A 19,969-nucleotide genomic window follows, 5' to 3' on the forward strand; every position below is an offset into this window, starting at 1 on the left:
GTAACACTAGGAGATATTATAAATAAACATAGAGGACAGTTATTTTTCCTTCCATATATGCTAAGGGAACATTTAATGTAGGTAACGTATATTTCAATGGCTTAAATTAAAACTACCTAAGAGGTAACAAAATATAACCTAAAGAATATTTTTTTAACTTTTCTTGAATTTCCATAGTTGCTAAACATTATATGTGAAATTTATGAGTCAATAAGGAATCTTAACACATATAGATATTACTTGGAATAATATCTTGGAATAAGCTTTAGAGTATTAAAAAATTATTTGCTGAATTCTGTTCTTTACTATATCTTTGGGGAACATTTTTACCTAATAATTTGCAATGCATTATGTTATACCTTTTATAAAATGTGAAATTAGACAAATTTAGAAATTCTGACAGTGGAGGCCTGTGTATTAACAATTTCTTAATTCTGGAGATTTTGAATAAAGCTTGTAGAAATTTGCAGATAAGTTTACTTTGCTAATGTTTAAATCCAGAGTTTTAAGTGTAATACAGGTCTTTTTCAACAGACTATTATTGAAACAAATGAATTTAAAATGCTTAGCCTTGTTTCTGAACATTTAAATGGTTCCTATTTGTATATATTTAGTCATTCTTAAGTTAACAAAAAACTATAAAAATCTGAATCTACTTAAACCTCAGATAGCTAATTTACTTCTGAAATTTCTCTTGAGAATAAAAAAGCTGTGATAACTACTTTCACGAAAGGAATATAGCGCCTATTTTACCGTTTACACTTGGAATGCTACATTTGAATAAAAATGTAATTTAAAATTAAAGTAATTAAAATCAACTTAAGATTATACATGTGGATTAAAAACATTTTTTACTAATTTTGACACAAGTCATTTAAAATATACAACATATTTCCATGACTGAGAAAAAGAAATCACTATTTTTCCTGGTTATTCAGTTATTACTGCTGTGTAAGTGAACTCTTTGAAAATGCAGTGGTGCATTGTCTACCTATGAAAGTGCGTGAATAACCTCTCCATATATGGCAAAGATGTTTAAATACGTACCTTCTTTTTAATTTCTTTTTATGGTTTACTGATTGTCTCTCAATTGACCCTATAAGCTGCAGCAAACAATGTGCTCTACATCAGCATTCTTTCCTTTCTAGAAGTTGCTTCTAATGAGTGGGCAGGGAACATACATATTCAAACTTGTGCAAATTTAGTGAAATTAAGGAAAAAAGTATGTAATAATATGGTGTCCTATAAAACATATAAGATTTAGTACATGGTTTTTATAACAACTATTCTGTCTGTTTGAAGGGTTTTTGTTGTTGTTGTTGTTGTTGTTACTTTTGTTTGTTTCCTTCTTGCATTTGTGAAATATAAAATAAATTGCTTTTTAAAACATGAATGCAACATCCATGCCAAAAATGTGCTCTTCTACATAATTTCTGTTCTCTAAGTTTTCTGAATATATAGTATCTAGGGCCATACTAGGATAGTATTTTTTGTAATAAATTATGAGTAGTAGAAAATATTTAGAATGAGATACTATCGATTTCAAATCTATATACTGACATGTTTAGAAGATGGTTTTTGGATAGATTCCTTCCACATAGGCCTAGAAATTGACAACACATGGACAATGTATTGTCAAATATATGAAATTAACACCAAATGATTAAATATATGTAATAGAACCTAAAGTGCAAAAGAAAATTTGTTTTATATTTTGACTATATAACACTAAACCAGTCATCGTATTATGTTTAGATTATCTTTTCATTTAATAGGATGTTAAAATGACAAATTGAACAAATTCAGCCTCATTCATCTGAGAGGATTATTACTTTAGTACTTTATTCACATTTATAATCCTACAAATATTTACTGAGCACTTACTCTATGCAAAGCCATACTATGGGCACTAGGGATACCGAAGTGTAGAAAATACAGGGCTGGAAACACAGAAAAGTACATAAGAAATGATTCATTGATATTATAATATGTGGTAAAATATCTTTTTTATCTTACATTCTATCTAGCCTGTTGAGCAGGGAAAAAGTAAGTACAATACAGAGTATGTTGTAAGTGCCTCATTGAGAAGATGACTTTTGATACCTGAAGGAAGCATGAGTTAGAAGAGATTTTTTTCAGGCTGAAAAAAGGAGAAAAAGCCTACCCTACTTTTTCTCATTTGTCCACTTCTAAACAGTTAGATGTTATTTTTCTCTTAATTTAAATGTTTAATTTTCACTATTGCTATTTATAATTCACAAAGTTCTACAGGATTTGGAAAGTTCTACAGGATTTCTAAAGTACTATTAGAAAGCACTCCTCATATGACAGAGCTTGAAGAGAGACTGGATTGGAACAAAAGCTATGAGACAGAGAGAGACTCGCAGAGAGAAAGGTTGACCAATTGAGATCATGACAAACATGATCTTGAGTCAGAAAGAGTCAAAAGGCCAACATCGGGCAATATCTGTATAAAAATTTTAGGAACTGATACATGTACACTATTCTAAGAATAAAGAATGAGAATACAATTTAGGCTTCTAATACATAGTGCTATTTTTTTCTGATGTTAATCAACTTTTAATTTATTATACAATACTTCTCGAAATGTAATCCAGAAGAAAATTTTAGTTGAGTAGTGACAAATCCTTAGGGAATTTGTGATACTATTACTTCTAGGGTGTAAGTGATTAGCCCCTAACAGAGAATGTGATAGAAAAATTTCATGGAATTATGTAGCGGCAAAAAAGAGGATCTATGATTCATCTCTGAGGAGTTTGTGCGTAAGATGCACAGTAACCGAACAAATAGAGCAAAAATTTCCTTGAAAGCTTAAATGAATACAGCATTTCTGGATAGAAAAATTGATAATATAGGAATAATCTGATGATAGTTTTATGAAGGCAAAGTAGAATATGCATACAAATGAGCATGCCACATCCATTAAAAAGTCAAATAAATTGATATTTATAAGACTGAAATGCAACTGGAGTTTTTTAAAGGAAGTTCTCCAGAAAAACACATTTCATGGTTCTTTAATTCATACATTCAATTAATCAATAAAAATCTATCAACTAAATAGGAGGTACTTCCTCCATTTTGGCAAATGAGGTAAGAAAGATGAGTAAGATCCATCCATCTTCTGGAGCTTACCTATCATTGAGATGAGAAAAAAATTGAACAATTATATAAATAATAAATAAAATTAGATATATATATATCATATGTACATAATATATATTCTTATATATATTAATAATATATCAATATTGCTGGGAAATAAAATGGTAAACTGAAGGCTAAACTGATGGCAGATTTGTAAGGAGAAACAGGATATATATATATATATATATATATATATATATACACACACACACACATAGCTTCAAGTGTCTCACCCCAAGTACTTATTAATTGTAGTGCTTTTAATATATATCCACAATTTTTTGACACTGCTTCCTTCAGGGTGAGAAGCTTAATTCTCCTTCTCTTCAGTGAGGTCTGGATTTAGTGACTGACTTCTAATGGAGTCTAGAAAAAGAAGAATAATAATCTTATGCTGGAGAAACCTGGCAGATGCTACCTTAACCAAGACATCCAAATTAACCAGTAATGTCACATTGGTATCTGTAGCCGATAATATGTTAGGAAAGGAATTTCTCCTTTGTAGCATCCTACCCTAAAATCCATAACTCCATCTAAGCATAAGAAAACATTAGGCGATCCCAAATTGAAGGACATTCTACAAAATACCTGACTATTACTCTTCAAAAGTGTCAATGACAAGGAATTGCAGATTGTAAGAGACTAAAGAGATACGACAAATAAATACAACATGGTATATTGGCTTGGACTCAAGAACATGAAATTTAATTTTGATTAATGTACTATTATTATGTAAGATCTAACAGGAGAAACTGGGATAAAAATATATGGAACCCTCTATACTATGACTGCACCTCTCTTGCAAACCTAAAATTACATCAAAATAAAACATTTTTAAAATGAAAGATTAAAAATACCAATTGTTTTTAGTTAAATGTTTTGAAAACCCTAATTCTCTGTATTTTTTCTTGTAAAGCTCTCATTTTTTAATCTGCAATGGAAATTTATCTTTCCCCAATAAATTTTGTAAGTATTATATTGCTATTTAGAAGTCATTTGATTTTAATTTTAGTGCTTAATGTTTAGACTGTATCATTAATTCTCATGCCCCCCAAATGAAGTGAATACAATTCAATTATGTAAAGTGTTATATGAAAATGGCTCTAAAAAGTATGCTATGTATAATTGCAATTTACACAAGATGCACTCTGAATCCTCCTTTCCAGATGATGTAAACAGAAATGATACTCTCAAATTAATACTTAGCTTTTCAGAGATTGCATCAGTGATGCTGGGGAAGGATTAAGGCATTAGAGGCTAAAATCTGTCAAGTGTGGTTATGCATCTGAGATTCACTTACTGAACCATGAACACACTTTTATTATTTTCCATGAAAAATTCACTTCTGTAAATGAATGCTGCATGTGATTATTAATACCAACAAAGATAAAAATAGAACATGTTTGTGCAACACATTCTGTTGTTCTTGTTTGTAATCGTGGTTCTGAAATATTATCCTATGAGAAAGCATGATAGGCTAATATCTTCTCCAAATTTATTTAAAGATTTCACAAAGAAAAAAAATAACAAGCAATATGTTCCATTTCCATGTCTTATGTAGCTGGGTTCTGGGAGAAGCCAGATGCACTGTAATTTCCATTCCTGAGACACTTTCTAACTTGCTGATGATTAGCCCAATCCCACAAGTGCCTTCAAAAAGCTCTTTCTGCTGAGACAGCTATTTGAATTAATGGTTATTTTGTGTATGTTTAGATTTGAAGATAATAAACCAATCTCTTCATAAATTTTACTATTTCATACAAAGTTGAACTATATCATGCCTATGAAAAGAGTAATATTTACTTATTAGATTTTAATACTACCTTATATTCTATAGATTGCAAAATCCATAATGTGAGGCCCAGTTTGCAGAACACAGTTTCAATAAGGAATGGGATATTTTTCTTATTATTATGACAGTGATGATACAGTAAGAGAATATTACAACTTAACGCAATCAATTTAATAGCATTTACTTATTGAGACCTGCATTTTAGAAAAAGTGAAGGCTGTGCCTTTATATGTAAAGTAATAGATGAGTTAAAATATGTCTCAGCTGGAAAAGAGGTGTGAGAATAAAGAATAAAAACAGAAAAAAAATAGATGTTTGGGTGTTTAAATGACAGGATATGAATAAAACAATAAGTAGGCAACCTGAGGGTTAAGGGGTAAGTTGAGAAAGTAAAATGTCACAGAAGTGAAGTAATGGAAATGATTTAAGATGTATGTGTGAGAGGCAAACACCAGCAGNAATATTGATAAAAATAGGAACTAAGAATGGTATTTGAATTTTTGATTGAGAGACTATAAATGACCTTTGGTACAAGAATTTTAATAGATTCGTGAACATGTTTTCTAATGGTCAAGAAGCCTGTTAGTTTGGCAAGAAATGCAGAAGTAGGCAAGTCTTTTGGTAAGTGGGATAATTAAGAAAAGGATAGTTCTAATGCGAGCATCCCTTTAACTACAGATTACCTTTCAAGGCTGAGAAATGACCCGATATTTTATTTGATTGTTTTTTTCCTCTTTCTGTAATGAAAGTATGCCAATGTGTTTTGTTTCATTTTTCTTATTATCTCCAGTTCTTCAAAGTTGTTAAAATTCTACTTCGTACAAATTATAGTCTTAGGCGCTGTGGTGGTGCTAAATAAACAAGATATTTTCCTCTTCTTAGAAAAATACTAATTTTAAAAGCTGTTTAAGATGTAACAGCAAAAAGCATAGTGTAAAGAAGACCATGATCTAGAAAAACAGAACATAAAATAATTTCTTACAAGCACCCAGGAGGGGAAAACATCTCAAGAACCTGATTGAAATCAGATTGGTAAAAACTTTTAATGCCAAGCTGTAGAAAATGAAGTTTATTGTATAGGCAATAAGTGTACCATTTGTGGTCGTATCAACCCTTATTTTTATGTGTACATAGAGTATTAACAATTAGATCAGTCAAGAGAAACAGCTTACACTGCAATTCTTCACTAAGAGGTGGATGAGCTCTGTTCAGAGTTTTGGCGGTTTAAACAAAGAGAAAACAGGTGCTTTTGTGGCATCTTCAATAGTACTGTCTGACAGACTCAGCACGTTGACTTTGAAACAACCTTACGAAGTGCCAAAGCAGTAAGTCTCCTATAAGAGAAACATAACCCTGGCTCCAAGACGGATGACAGATAGGGTATTATTTTTGACATCCCAAGAGAATATAGTGGGAGTACTCTTCTGAATCTCAAGGTGGGAGAAAAGAACCCACAAGGGCTCTCTAGAGAAGATGCTCTATCTTTTTTTTTTTTGGCTAGGATAAATCTGGAGACAGTTCCCAGCAGTACTATGACTAATGTTCTTGGAAGGAATCATCTATATATTGATCCAAATAAAGAATATTTATTTTAAAATTGGCATCTGACTCCTCTTTCTGCTCCTCCAGAGAAAAAGGGGAAAATGTAGTGGTCCTTATTGAAAATAGGAGAATATGTTATCCAAAACACTTTACAGTCTTTTGTATTATCTAAATTTTGATATAAACCAGGAGTAATTAAAATATAATAAAATATGTTATTCTTTCTTATAATATGCAGTATAAACCCTTTATCCATAATAAACATTTTGAAAGGTAAATTCACATTACCAATATAAGTATATAAATAAGCTTATTTATAATAGTAATATATGACATATTTAGACATACCATGTCTACTCTGCACATTCCTCCCCCTAGTTATAATGCTGATATTTTCTTGACAAAATGAAAATGGAACACATTACTCTTGTTTTTGTATGATAAAACATGAATTTCCTCCACAATGGAGCCTCTGAGGATTTGGTAAGAGTAGTTGAAGAGCTGTGAACTGCACTTAAGCATCTTTAAAATAAAAGTCTTTAATAAATGGGAGCCATTTGCTTCCAGCTGCTCTTAAGGATAGCAGCCCTCAAGGGGAGAAAATACAAAAATGAATGGATGCTTAATAAATATTTGTTGAATTGAATTGAGTAAGTAATTGATTATTCTTCAACCACAAAAGACATTCTGGAGCTTTTAGAAGGAAGGTATCATGGCAATTTAGCTTGATCTATGTAACATTTATTAGAGTGCCCGGTAGGTAAAAAGGTCTTGCTGTGGTAAGACAGCATGCCTCAGAATGGGATTTGATAGGACACAGGTATTTGAATATGGTTGCAGGGACATAGTTGTTGGCAATATAGAAGATTTTTTTAAGGTTATCATTTTTTTAAAGATTTATTTATTTAAGAGAGAGCACGAGTGAGCATGAGCAGGCGGAAGGGCAAAGGGAGAGGGAGACAAGCGGACTCTCTGCTGAGTCCGGGGCCAGCGGCATGGGGCTTGATCCCAGGACCCTGAGATCATGACCTGAGCTGAACAAGAGTCGGATGCTTAACTGACTGAGCCACCCTGGCAGCCCAGAAGATTTTTTAAAGTACCTTTTTAAACTAGAATAAAAGGACATGGCAGTTGCTTACAATTAATAAATCCTTAGATTTGTTATGAATATTTTTTTTTCTCTTTCCCTTTGAGGGTGGGAAATGAGACAAACCCACAGAAATTCTTGTCTTGAGCATCTAAGAAAGAGTTTATAATTGTGTTCCAGAACAATGGTGGAATGGTGCTACTGGTCACAAACGTGATTTTGGAGGGAAAAAAAAATTAGAATACTTCACAATCTAAAGTCCAGCCCCTAACAAGCATGCAGATAACATAATGACATTAGCAAACTACCCCTACTGTTTTTTTTTTTTTTTTTTAAGAGAGCTTTTTATTACTTCTGTGTACAGAAAATTCAACAGCATACGCTTAGCCCAGTCTGGTGGCCAGTGCTTTGGCCTTCGCCTTTTCCAGTTTGGCCATGTAAGCCACTGGCTTTGGACCCAAGACATTGCCTCCATGGTGACAGCAGATCTCATCATCTCTGTCATTGTAATTGTTCTTGATAGCTTCCACCGGCTTAGCCAGAGCTCCTTTGTCTTCCAAGGTAACTTGTGTGACGGCAACAGTGGTGCAGGTCTTCTTGTCCACCAGACTCCCCAGCCTGGCCTTCCCCCTTGATAATGCAGTAGAGAGCCCCCATTTGACCACACAGAGCAGATAGGAAGAGAACCAGCTCAGTGGGATCACCTCATGTGCTATTACCACCAGCTGAGCTTTCTTCTTTTCCCCCAAGGTGGTGACAGTATGAACCCCAGCTTGAAGCACAGGCGGCCTCTTAGTACCTTTGCCAGAAGCTTTCTTCTTTGTCCAAGCCAACAATCTCTGCTTCTTCTCTTGCTTTGTCTCTGGTCTGTATTTGTGGGCCAGCTTAAGCAGCTGAGTAGCTGTTTGGTGGTCCAGGCCTGGGGAAACTGGTTAATCAGAGGGGGGAAACACTTTTAGACATTTATAGAGAATAGCCGTTTGCCTCTGTAGCCAGATATAGTGGGGCCATTTGACAAAGCAGGAGAGTTCCCTTTTGGGCTCAATGTAATGTCCAATGCCAAAATTTTGGGGCCTTTTCTCGTACAGGGGACTGACCGCCTTCTTGGCCTCCTGCTTCTTCACAACAGCAGGGCAGAATCACCTTCTTCCCCTTAGCCTTCTTTCCTCTCAGCATCTTGGATGGCTGGAGGAGAGAGTATAAACCCCTTTCTTAAGAATCTTCAATTAAAAAAATCCTAATAAGAAGAAAAATCTGTAGATACATCATTACCTCCAGGCATGTTCTTTCATTATATTTATCATAATTTATATCTTTATGTGGTTTAATGGCTGCCCACAGAAACATGTAATCTATGCTTCTCAACCATAGCACAATTAAGTTTTGGGGCTGGATCTTCCTTTCCTGAGGACACTCTTGTCCATCTTAGGATGTTAGCAGCGTTCCCAGCCTATACTACACCGGATGCCAGTAGTAGACCCTCCCTAATCCTGACAATCAAAAATGTCTCCAGATGTTACCAAATGGCTCCTAAGGGACACCAACTAGGCTAACTGATAAGTTACATGTATGTAGTTCTGTGTGTATACTGTAGAGCTAAAAAGACTGACACTTTCTATGAGTATATTTAAGGAAGGTGAGGTTTCTTTGCTTTAATATACTTTGAAAAATTAAATTCTAATTATGTTAGTATTTGTTGAATGACTACTATATGAGGTGTCTTCTTATGTTCTCATAAAATAATGCAAGTGCCTTTTACAAGGAACAGCAATTAAATGTAAGCACTGAACTAGAGTCTTTATACACATTATTTCATCCTAAAAAAAAAAAGATGTATGGAATTTACATCTCACAGTTAAGGAAATTAGTGTTCTAGGGACTTAACGTTGTCTAAGGTCACACAGCTAGAACCTAAAGTCAGCTCCTTATTAAAACAGATAGCTTTTCTTTGTAGTATAGTGAAATTGCATGGCTTAGCAAGCTGGAAGAAAATATTCTATCATATTTATGTTTTATAGGCCACCAATATAATATTTAACCTGCTATTGTCTTAAAGATTTCCCAATAGTTTGAGACTTTCTATTCATTGAAATTTTAAGACAATGTAATATTAATAATTTTTCTAAATGTTTTTAGGTTCCTTTTGAGAGTTTTTCCAATAATAAAACTCAGATACAAAATAGAAATGTCTCATCATAAATTTTAAGAACCTCTTTACTAAAACTATATTAAATTTGTTATTTGAAGGAAAATATTGGGTTATATTATTCATTTGTAATTTTGTTTCTTTGTCATTTAGTAAATGCTTAACATGCTGATTTATGAACTTTCTCTTGCCTGAAAGAGCCAAGGTAAATTGCAATTGGCAGCTCTGTAAAGGAGTCTAAATTATTTTCTTTCATGAGTAATATGAAAAATTGAAGTGTAATTGATGTTCATTAAAAACCAATGTGGATTTTTATAAGTACAGAAATAGAAACTCTTGTCTAAAAAATAGTAGTTGAAAAAAGTAATTTTAGTGGATTTTTAAAGAGCATAAACATATCCTTTCACCAAATCTCTACAGACCTTTAGGCTTTTGTGGAGTATTTTTGTATAGATATATAAAGTAATTGTCATATTTCATTGAAATATCATGAATTTTTTTTTTTTTACATTTTAACATATCTGTATTGTGAAGCATCTTGAAATCCCTAGTGTATCAGAGTTAAATTGGTGGTATTTTTCTCTTACATAAAATAATGATGCTAGTTACAATTGATGTTTATATTCAATAATTTATAAAATTTAATGAGATATTTCAAAACATGTCAATGCTTAAAATTTTGATTCTAGAAATTTTAATTCATATGTTAAATAGTTTAGATAATGGCATTAATTGCTAATTATAATTTCTATTGGCTATGATTTAATTTCTATAGCAGAAGCCTCTGAAAGACACATATTTCTAAAATATTTTCAGCATAACTATTCTTTGCTGTCATTAAAAAAAATTATTTGTTCTTTGTTTTTGTCTTAATGTTATGTGTATACACAAACTATTTTGTAAGATAGCTGATAAACCTTTTCAGAAATGCATGTTTAAGTAACCACAAAATTACTATATATCTATCAGATAGGTTTATCAGTTCCAGTTGTGCATTTTGGCTTATAGTAAGTACAGAAAATATATTTGTTAAAATATGAGCATGATAATTTTAAAGAGTATGATTACTTCTGTATTTGCTCAAGATATTTTCTGCTGATTGCTTTTTTTATAATATAGGTACAGGGATTTATTATATTGTTATATAGTTCATATAGTCAGACTTTATTTTCAGAATAGATGGAATTCAATATATGCATTTCTTTTTTTCGTGTTTGTATGCTCATAAAAATATCCTGTACATGTCAATCAGTATAACCTAGTTTGAGCAAAAATATTATTGTAGGATTACATTTGGTTATCTGTCTTTTTCTAAGCATGAAAAGCCCTTGATATTATATCTTTAAAGCAAGCATTTTAAAAATGAAGAGCAAATAGACAAGGGTTTCGAAGTTTGCATCTGCTGATGCAGAAAGTTAGCTATTAATATTACATATATTCAAACTAATCACAATTTATGGAATTAACTGTAAGTGAAACCATGTAGAATAGCATTTCATGCATTTGGTTTCTTGTGACTTGAAAGGGAGTTGTTTTCCTCTGACAGATTACAGAGGATTTGGTATCAACTTTCCATTCCTCAAATTTAGGTTGAAAGTTTTTTTTCTTTTTCTAAGTGACAAGTGGAAGGACCCTGAACCTTGGATAAATCATTGTGCATCTCATAATCTAAAGCTAAAGCAACTGAGGGATTTGAAACAATTATTTAGGTCATTTAAGTTCCAATCATTAGCTCATTTTGATAGAAAAAAAATCTATCATGCTTTAAGAGGACACATAAATAAATTGATATGCATTTATGTTCTGAAATAAACAGTGCACAACACTTGTTAGGTATTACTTTGCCTGTCCTCCGGAAGCTTACTATTTTAACAGCAAACGCATGGATGTGCTTAGACACAGATAACTCTGGATAATTTAAGTAAATGCTGGTGGATTTGAAACAACACATATTTACTTTTTCATAATTTCTGTGAGTCAGGAATCTAGGCAAGTCTTAGCTGGGAACTCTGGTTGAAAGCCTCTCCCAAAGCTGTAATCAAGGTGGAGATTGGTTGGGGCTCTAGCCATCTCAGGGCTCAACTGAGGTCCATGTCCAAACTCACTCTCTCACTTGACTGTTGGCACAAGCCAGGTCCTTGATGACTGTTGTCTGGAGATATCAATTCTTTATTGGGCAGTTCACATATGGCAGCTGATTTCCCTAAGCAAAAGCAAAAGAGAGCCCGAGAGAGTGAGCAAGACAAAAGCCAGAATCTTTTGTAACCTAATCTTGGAAGTGACATCCTGTTACTTATATTGTATTCTTTAGAAATGAGTCCCTAGGTCCAGACCACACTTGAAAGGAGAAGATTACAAAAAGGTATGAATATTCAAAGGCAAGGATCATTGGGGGTCATTTTAGAGGCTGCCTACCACAGCATCACCAGCTCTCAGTAGGATTCCTGTTTGCTTCTAAAGCTGAAGTTTTTCTTCTTTTCTTTTTATGGTTATGCATTTTTTTCCCCTAATAAATTTCTTTTGTTTTTTGCTTTCACCACATCTTTTTTCTATCTCCTGTGAAGTGTTATAACCACTCTTCTCAATCATCTTAAACGCGAAACTTCACAGACACATTTCATGTGTTGAAATTTATGCTGTTCGCCTTATGCAAAGTGTTGTATCTGAATGCCATGGCTGTGTTGTGGTTGGATTTAAAATGAATTAAGGAAATTAATTAGTGAAATTTGCCTATGAAATTATATTATTCCCCAAATTCACACAAAATCAGTGGCTGCAGAAATTTCAAAGAAAGGTGATAATTTTGAGCAGGGCATTTTTAGAGAGGGCAGAGAACAAGAAGTGGTGGGAGAGTATTGAGCAAATTAATGTACGGCAGATCTGAGTCACCAACTGTAACAAGGGAATGTGTCCTCCTATGTGCTGCCATCCTCAACTTGTAGAATGCAGTGATTATTATTTCTTACCAGCTTCCATAAGTTTTAATTTCCCCTGATGAACTAGGATTTATTGTTCTCATAAAGTTTTCTTAATAAACGCAAAGAGATTGGTAACTGCGCCAATTAATTAGTCAAGTACATATAAAATCCCTAGTGTTTATTTAACTTGATCTTTAAAAAAGAGTCAAAAGACAGATATGTAAAGAGCTAAAATGTGTTATCAGCTTTTTTTTTAATTTCAAATTTTATTTTTAGAAAAGAGAAATGTATAGGTTATTGTGCTTTGTAATCAATATAGATAAATGATATTTTATGGGCAAAATATATCTAAACAGTTAGAAGTCCTTAGACTAGATATAGGCCAGGAAGCTAATAACTATCTTTGTAAAATTAATAGCTACATGAAGTTCCATTCTTCTAGAGTTACCTACTACTTTCTCTTTATATAACCTAATGCAAAGTCTTGCTCTGTCTCACATTGTCTTTTACTCATATACTTTTAGATAGATCATACCTTATTTTTGAGTCACCAACAGCAAGCAACTCACTTTTGCAATGAATACACACATTGCTGATTAATAATCTTATAATAGATTAGATTAAATATAACAGTAGCAAACATTTATTTAGTATTTATTATGTGACAGAAACTTTTTTGTTGCCTAACAATATTAATATATTTAATCTTTAGTACAATGTTTTGACAAAAATACTCTTTATAATCCCCACTTTTCAAATGAAAAAACTGACAAGCCAGCAAGTTATTTGCCCACAACTGGACCATAAACCGATAAACTTTGGTCCCATGTTTGTGCTCTAAGTCAATTGTAGTTTAATTACATCATAGGATCTGATAAAAATCAATGACCCTGAATAAAAGCACCATAAAGGCAGAGGCTTTGTTTTATACTCCACTATATATCCAAATAGTTACTGAGTGAATGAATGGGTAATAAATGAATGTATACCTATGTTACATGGCTAACCAGGGTATAAGATATTACTAAATTCCGAAAGCCTAAATGATGATTCACGTTTCCCAAACACACAGCATCAGAAAAACTGTTTTGTTAATTCCTGGAAGTGTTTATCTGGACCTAATGGAAAACCTGCGATCTCTGGAAGGTGTGCACTTGCAAGGCCACCAGATGCCTGGTAAAGAAGAGATACTTTTGTATAGAGAATCAGATGAAGCAGCTATTTTTCACTAACTACACGAAGCCCATCTAACTTTGTTGTCACAATGTCTCATAAACCCGATTGTTCGTATAAAATGGAATTGTACGTGTAAAATGATATATTTATTGACAGCTTATAATAAATCATTTGTAATGAGAGAAAAATACATCCCATGGTTGAGCATAAGAGCAGAAATTAGAGGCTCGTCAAATCAACTTCCGGGTGTGCTAGATGGCACAATTACAATGCGCAAAATTGAATCTTCAAGGTCTGAAGTAGTTCTTTGCTGGGAAATTCTAATGCTTCTTGCTCAACTTTTAAACAGAAGTCTTTTAGAATTCAATTATTTGGTAAAAACAGCACTTATCTTCCCATTTTTCTCAATAGTGTATTTCTATGTGTCCTGTTGACATTAAACTTGTTCAGGAAACTCCAGTTTTTTTTATTGTTCTCCTTGGGTGTTGACAAGAGCTCATCCTCCTTAGTCATCACAAAGAGAACACACTGAGCACCTGGCATGTGCTAAATGCCTTGCTGCATGCTAAGAAGTGGGTTGCCAAGAAGTGGAGTAGGAAGGAAGCCCAAACAGCTCTAAAAGTGGAAATGTATATCAAAAGTTTCAAAATAAGTGTGTACATGTTTTAGAAAGTGAAAGAGTGGATACTAGTGTGAAATGGGAAAAGGTGGAAATATTTGTGAAGGAGACGGGGAGTATAATTTTTATCATGCCCTTAACATGTTGATAGGACTGACATGAAGCAGGAGAAAAGGTGGAGAGAAAAGTGGCCAGTAGGTAACCATAGGATCTAACTTACTATATGGTTCATGCTGGAGAACAGACAGTTAAGACAGGTCTTTTTCTGAGGGCTGTAAAAAGACCAAATTTGACTTCAATGTGTATGACAACAGAGAACCTTAATAAGTTCTTTTAAGATGAAAGTAGCATTTAAGGAGCTCAGTCTGACAGGATAAAGAATGATGGGTTGTTAAGTAGCACAATTAAGAAATGGAGAAACTCTCTGGAAAGGGAGATGCTTCAGCTTTTTATGGTCAAAGTAAGGAGGGTTTGAGGATACAGAATTTATGATAGTGTAAAGAAGTTCGGCTATACCTCCAGGAAAGTTGATATTGCAAAACAGGTATTAAAATACCAGGTATACTTGGTAGAGATGAGACATATTCCATAGGATACGGGACTTTGTAAATTAGTTGTATTACTCTTTTTTTTTTTTTTTTGAACTGGATAGAGGAAAGGTGATATCAAGGGTATGATTACTCCCTTTTCTTGTTCCAATGTACACCTTTATGCTGGTGGTGCTAGATTTTGAGCAGCAGACCTACCCATAATAATGGTCAAAGCTTATTTAACAGTTTATACTTTATTCTACAAAGAATTTATACTTTTCTCCAAAATCTGCTTCTCCTTACATGATAGAATTTCCTGGTATCCTCGTCCACCTGTTTCAACATAAGAACTTATCAATTATCCCCATTATTCCCATGTTTCTCTCAAGCACTAGTATTCCTACTCCACAACCCTCCATTGCATTGCCACTTTCCTTGTCTGGACCCTCACTCTTTCCAACCTAGACTAATACAGTAGCTCTCTGACCTCCTTCCTCACTTCCAGTCTTTTCCTACTCCAGCACATTCTCCAATTGCTCTATATCACAGATCTGATTATGCTATGCCCAACTTACAAAATTTGTCACCCTCTTGTCCATAGAACAATTCCCAATTCCCTTAAAAAGGACATAAAATACCTTTTTAACATTTCATATTTTCAACACATGCATTCACTGAACACCTAAAATGTGCCACACACTGAGTACAAGAGCTCTGGAAAGCAAAAGTTGACATTGTACCTACCCCCATGGAACATCAAATACAGCGGAGGACAGCTACTAATCAAATAATTACACCAAAAATGTAATATTGCAGCTCTATAAAGTATTGATGAGGAGTTTTTGAGATCATATAATAGGGATTTCACCCAAGCAGGGAAGTCAGAGAAGACTCCCTATGGAAGTAGTCCAGGAACTAACATCTGGAGGAAAGGTTGTGAAAGGAGAGAGTACTAGGATTATCATAAGGTAGGCTTCCAGGGGGGAGAGCACTTGCAAAGTCCTGCTGCATGCAGAAATATGCTGGGTAGGAGGGACTTCAGAATTTTCATGTAGTCTGGACCAGAGAGACTATGGGGCAGAATCTCACAAAGTAAGGCTCAAGAGAGGAGAATAGAACACACACAGTTTTGTAGACTAGTGAGTTTATTCTGAACCATTGAGAAACTAATGAGAGGCTTTGTGTAGGAGAGTGGCATGATCAGAAATGCATTTAGGAAAGAACAAGTATGGTGGGTTGACAGGGAATGATCAATCTGGGCAAAGCATATAAGCCATTGAGTGTTTTGCTAGGACAGATATGATGACAGTGGTGATCTTGAAGATCTAAAAAGAAAGAAGTTATTGTCTGATGACTGAAATGTAACAAATGCCTATATTTGACTATAGTGTGGAATGAAGAATATAAACAGTAGAAATAAGGATTAAAACAATAAGGAGACAAAATGAAGAGGACTAGGAAGTTAGACTGTCATAGAGGCTGTGGCAGAAAGATATCTATGCTTGTTATGGAATATTTAGAATCCTCATGCCTTAGAACCACCATGCTTGCTACATAAGAATCAGTTTTCTCAGCAGCTCTGCCATACAGTTTAAGAAGCTACATGATCCCAGTTTTCCAGGAGGCATCATATCGCATTTTCTTGAAGTTTCATCTGAGAACTACCTGCATTGGCAACACCAAACATAAATAAAAATATATTGAAAACAGAAACAGACCCCAGGTTCTTCTTCTTGATGGAATCTAAACTTTCAGAAACAGTGAGAAACACACTAAAGCATGGATTTAGTATCAAAAATCCTCAAAGTATGGCACGTATCACAAATACACATGCCAAAAAAACAAAAACAAAAACAAAACCCAACAAACAAATGCACATGTTCAAAACATTGGGAAAAATTGCCCATGCAGATAGATTTGGAATGCAAATCATAGTTGCATAGCTTGATTGGATAACATTATAAAAATTACTTGATTTCTGTGGGTCCCAGTTCAAGAGATTTGTGTATTGGCTTTTTCAAGTCTCCTGCCTCTCAGTCAAAATTGTGGGGTTTCTTACCCCACCTCTGTCAGCAGCTTTGAAGGAATCCAGTGTCTCTGAGTCTCATTGGGTCAGACTTGGGAACTGTGAAACCTCTTTGTGCCACCCCCCCCCCCAAGCTCCAGCCTAATTTGTGGGATGCGGAGACAGTGGTGGCCTTCTGTTAACTCGCAGCAAGTTGCCGATCTGTAATGTGGGAAGTGCTTCAACTAGATTTAATGCTTGAAGCATCATGAGGAAGGAGATTCTCTTCTTCTATTCTATTTCAATTATTTTAAGTTTTGCAAATGGTTAATTCCTACCCAGGAGTTCTTAGCCATTTCATCATAAAAAGAAGTAATGAGATTTTGACAGTATAAATAAGCTACGAAAACCAGCCATACACACACACGCACACACACACACACACACACACACATTTTGTAACTGATTAGAAAACTGTCTGTAGAGCTAAGAGTATCTAATTATTGTAAAAAAATACTGCTTGAAGTCTATAGCAAAGTAGGCTCTACATTTACATATATGTGTTAAAAAATGAGTGACAAGTGTATGCCTAGCTAAAACTTTTCAGTTTATAGCAAGTCAGATTCATTTTTCTTTGTGATAACAGCAGAAAAAAATGTAAAACAAAGGTTAAATATTGTTTCATCGCTTATAACAGTGGGCTATTTAATAATTGATAAAAATGTAATGGGTTTTGAAAACCATTGCCATTTTAAACAGGACTATTTCAATATCTGAAATACCATGAGGGATACAATTATTTTTATTTTCAAAATTAATAAAAGTTTCACCCAAATCATCTTGGATACTATTGTTCCTTGGATAAAAATTCAATCTGAAGCTGACAATTACGCACATGCCAAATCTTTATGCTGGGTTAGAGTGTCCCCAGCAGGTGGTTTACTTATGATTAATGATTTACAATTCTTGAATATTCAGATTGGTAAATGTGCTAGTGCTTTTTAATTGCCAAATTCTTATTACCCCAGCTTGCCTTATGACAGCTTGCCTTCATTTTAAACATGTTGTTATTGAACATGATTTAAAATGAGTGCCAAAAGTATGAGGTGTCTTCATGCATTGACTGCTATGGGCAAACACACTGTCCATGCTTTTCTTCTGTGTTGACAAAAATAAAAATAAATTATAATTTTCTGATAGCTTGTTCAATATATTCAGATTTTAAAAAGACATTGACTACTAGTTTTTTGGATCTCTTCCATCATAGTTTGTCATGAGTTACAACTCAAAGTATAATCAAATACTTATTATAATCTATAAGAGGATTATGTCTGAAAATTTTAACTCATCAGGGGAGTAGTTCAATTTCAGTAATTTTTGACAAAATTGAGACGATACAGAAAATTTATAAAGAGGTTTGCAGGTCTGAAATGGTTTATCCTAGAAAAGATTTAAAAAAAAAGGCAGTGTATTGATTTCTATTTTGAAGTACAAGAAGGCTTGTTTGGGTTGTTAATGGACATGAAAATATAGAGGAAAACCCAGTGTGTGGAAAGAACCCTATTCTTAGAAGACCTTGACACCTATTAATTATCATCTGGGAAAAGTCATTTGAACATCTCTAATTTTTTGTTCACTAATCTGTACATTGAAGCTAAAAATAGCTGTCCTAATTATATCACAAGGTATTTTTTGAGAATCAGATGTTTCAATTTCCTGCTAAATTGTGTGGGCATGATATGGGCAAGGATCATCTTGCTTTAATTCTTTCATGGTAATAGGTACTTTAGTGTTTGCTAATGAATGAATGACTCAGAATATACATGTAAAAGTAAAGTATAAATGGTAAAGCATTATTCTGTGAGTTTGTGTAAACAGGAAATCTTAATTGGCCTAGGGAAAACCTTTTCTATGTTTTAGGACAACCATTAGCAGTTATCAATTATGGAAACTCATACCCATAATAACTTGGTAAGAATCTTTTTTGTTTCTTTTGTTTTTCAATCTTGAAGAAAAAAGAATCAAATGTATTGAGTTCTTATCTTACACATTGCACATACATTTATTGAGTTACTGAAAAAAAGAAGAAAATGATGTATATTTTGGCTTCATGGACTTATGTCTAGTTAAAGGGGAAAATGAAACAATGCTAAATAAACAGTTTTATAATAACAGTTGTTATCAACGCAGTGTACAATGGCGGTTTAACAAAGTGACCTAACCCCATATCCTACAAAGTGGAAAGCAATGTGCCAGGAACTTTTTAAGTGTTTGTATTAAAGAGACATTTATTTTAGCATATACTTTGTGCCATTCTGTTTGAAACTATGGATAAGTGTTAGTAAGCAAGATAGGCTGAGACAATCTTAGGCCTATATATTATCTCCATTTTTCAGATGAGGTTATAAATCTCCAAGAGATTAGGTTTCTTTGTCTAAAGCAATACAGATAGTTAATTAACTGGGAACTTGCACCCAAATATGTTTGACTCTACCATTATGCTTCCTCTATCCATTTAGATACTGAGTTGGAAAGTATTGATTAGGGACTCTTCCATTTTTGGAATTCAATGCATCCTCTGTAATGACATAAGCATAAGAGAATTATCTAACTCTGGTGTTTATGTTTTCCAAATGTCATGTCTATTTCCTATCATGGTGTTGCCCTGAATTTTCCTTTTTTTTTTTTTTTTAATGGTGTCTTCTGGGAACAAATATAATGTGTTGATATGGTTAAAGGTATAATTTGCTCAAGTGATTGTTTGCACTCTCCAAAGGGCCCATTACTGCTGTAAGTAGATCTTAGATCCATCATCTGTATGAAGTATTTTGTCTTGGGGCAGGTTGCATTGCTGATCACAATGGTTTTCCCATTACTTCCATGAATATTTCCAGAATGTCTTGGCTTGCCCTAATTAGTTACCACAATGCAGCTAGTGATAAGACTTTTCTCTTATACTTATCCTTTTTAGTATTTAACACAATGCCTT

At 33.7% G+C, this 19,969-nt stretch overlaps 1 protein-coding gene and 1 pseudogene across 2 annotated transcripts in view; one reads left to right on the forward strand and one right to left on the reverse strand.

Moving 5' to 3' along the window:
- The window catches only part of CADM2 (cell adhesion molecule 2), a 1,024,870-nt gene that overhangs the window by 208,486 nt on the left and 796,415 nt on the right, over positions 1-19,969 (forward strand). The gene's annotated exons all lie outside the window — the stretch shown is intronic.
- Positions 7,903-8,768, reverse strand: LOC103675557 (annotated as a pseudogene).

The sequence above is a fragment of the Ursus maritimus genome, unplaced genomic scaffold (assembly GCF_017311325.1).
Source record: "Ursus maritimus isolate PB19 unplaced genomic scaffold, ASM1731132v1 scaffold_4, whole genome shotgun sequence".
NCBI classification, from domain to species: domain Eukaryota; kingdom Metazoa; phylum Chordata; class Mammalia; order Carnivora; family Ursidae; genus Ursus; species Ursus maritimus.